The sequence below is a fragment of the Scylla paramamosain genome, chromosome 26, assembly GCF_035594125.1.
Source record: "Scylla paramamosain isolate STU-SP2022 chromosome 26, ASM3559412v1, whole genome shotgun sequence".
Taxonomy (NCBI): domain Eukaryota; kingdom Metazoa; phylum Arthropoda; class Malacostraca; order Decapoda; family Portunidae; genus Scylla; species Scylla paramamosain.
Genome location: NC_087176.1, coordinates 9,362,501 through 9,365,000, shown reverse-complemented (window position 1 = coordinate 9,365,000; position 2,500 = coordinate 9,362,501). Strand labels below are relative to the sequence as shown.

Genomic DNA, 2,500 nt, shown 5'->3' with positions numbered 1-2,500 from the left:
GTACACAGCAAGTGGTAATAAACAGTTAATCACCAGATTGGGTTGACGTAGCCAGTGGCGTTCCTGAAGGTAAAGTTTTGGGACCGACTTTTTTTTTTTTCAATATGTAATGACATAGACGAAGATATCGCTTGCAAAAATAGTAAAACTCACCGACAATACAAAAAAAAAAAAGTAAAATAAATAAATAAATAAAGATAATAGAATATATATATATATATATATATATATATATATATATATATATATATATATATATATATATATATATATATATATATATTTTTTTTTTTTTTTTTTTTTTCAAACAAATGAAGCTAAACACTTCTTCGCTTGAGTGGGAATGCCTTCGACCATCGTTTACTTAAATACAGCTGATACTTTAAAAAAATTCTCCTGGACAAACACCTTTAACGCAATGCCCAGCTGACACCGTTTTGGACTAATTCACATATCTTATTTTATCTCTCCATTTACATTATATAATTTCCCACCACTCAAAAAAAAAAAAAAAAACAAAGAAAAAAGTAGGAAGGATGCATGGGACAGGAAAATTGGACGAGGTAACCTTACCTAACCTAACCTAACCTAACCTAACTTAACCTAACCTAACCTAACTAAACTTAACCTAACCTAACCTAACTTAACCAAACTTAACCTAACCTAACCTAACCTAACAACCCAACCTAACCTAGCCTTTACCTGCGAGATCCCAGTTGTCCAATATAAGCAGGAATTCAAGCCTTTACTCGCAAATTCCTTCTGTCGCGGGAACTCATTCTTGTTCAGACGTGTTTTCTTTATCAGCAGATGACTTACCAGGGGCCAAAAGATCTGTTGCTGTTTGTTTTCCTTTGTATTTCTTGATTTGATGGGATGGATGCTAAAGGCCATTTCGAGTCTCTCTCTCTCTCTCTCTCTCTCTCTCTCTCTCTCTCTCTCTCTCTCTCTCTCTCTCTCTCTCTCTCTCTCTCTCTCTCTCTCTCTCTCTCCTTGGTTTGAGTTTTGAGAAGGTTTAATAATTATAACGATAAAAAGGGAAGTATTAATGGTATGGAGGAGGAGGAGGAGGAGGAGGAGGAGGAGGAGGAGGAGGAGGAGGAAGAGGAGGAGGAGGAGGAGGAGGAGGAGGAGGAGGAGGAGAAAGCAAATAGGTAAGAAGGGTGAGGTTTGGTGAGTAGTGAAATCTTAAAGAGGAAGAGGAGGAAAGAGAGAAAGGAGAAGGAAAGAAGAGAGGAGAGAAAAGGAGGACATAGGAAGAGATGAGGAGGAGGAAAGTATATTAAGAGGAAGAGAGAGAGAGAGAGAGAGAGAGAGAGAGAGAGAGAGAGAGAGAGAGAGAGAGAGAGAGAGAGAGAGAGAGAATGAGTTGAGAAATAGTGGCTAGCAAGAGAGAGAGAGAGAGAGAGAGAGAGAGAGAGAGAGAGAGAGAGAGAGAGAGAGAGAGAGAGAGAGAGTATTGATTTATAGCTTTGTTAAGTGTTTCTTGTGAGCCGGGAAGGGAAGGAAAGGGAGGAGAAGGGAAGGGAGGGAATAGAGGAAACATTGGGAGAGGCAGTGATGTGGAGAAGAGGGAGGAGGGAGAGGGAAGGGAGATGGAGAAGGGAGAAGGGGGAAATAGGGAAGGGAGGAGAAGGGAGAGAGAGCATGAGAGAAAGAGAAGAGGAGGAGGAAGAGAATGAAAGGGAGGTGAGGGATTAGAGGAGAGAAAAGAGAGGGAGGGAAAAGAAGAAGAAGGAAGGGAGAAAGAACTTGAGAGAGACAAAGAGAAGAGAAAGAGAAAAAGAAGAAAAAAGATGAGAGATTAGAGGAGGAAAGAGAGGTAGGGAAAGAGGAAAAGGGAGGAAAATATGAGAAAGAGGAAGAAAGAGAGAACATGAGGGAGAAGAAGAGAAGGAGAGCAAGGGGAGAACGAAGGAAACGGAAAGAAAGAGAGAGATAAAGGAAGACATTAGAGGACAAAAAATCATGAAAAATGGCAAGAGAAAGAAAAAAAAGAAAATAGAACGAAAAAAAAGTAATAGACTTATAAAAAGTGAGCGTAGAAAAATAAATAAGGCAAAAAAATCAGAAAAGAAAAAAAAACAATAAAAAGAAAGAAAATGAAGATTCAACTGAAAAGTGGCGATAAAAAGAAAAAAAAATACAAAAGATAAGAAAAGAAAGCTACAAAGAAAGAGATGGAATAAACAAGCAAATAAACAAGTAAATGAGAGGAAGAAGGAAACAAAGAAAGGAAAGGAAAGGAAAGGAAGAGTAAGAAGTAAAAGTCTTAGTTATGAGCTAGACTTTAAATCAGACACTTTCAAGAGAGAGAGAGAGAGAGAGAGAGAGAGAGAGAGAGAGAGAGAGAGAGAGAGAGAGAGAGAGAGAGACAGGGCGACAGGGAAGAGGGAGAAGAGGCCGTTGAGGAAGTCACGGGAGGGAGGAAGAGAGGGAGTGGCTGAGGAGGAGGAGGAGGAGGAGGAGGAGGAGGAGGAGGAGGAGGAGGAGGAGGAGG

The 2,500-nt window shown here is 39.7% G+C and overlaps 1 protein-coding gene across 9 annotated transcripts in view; it reads left to right on the top strand.

Moving 5' to 3' along the window:
- LOC135113700 (uncharacterized) overlaps positions 1–2,500 on the top strand; it is an 87,511-nt gene that overhangs the window by 60,659 nt on the left and 24,352 nt on the right. The window lies entirely within an intron of this gene.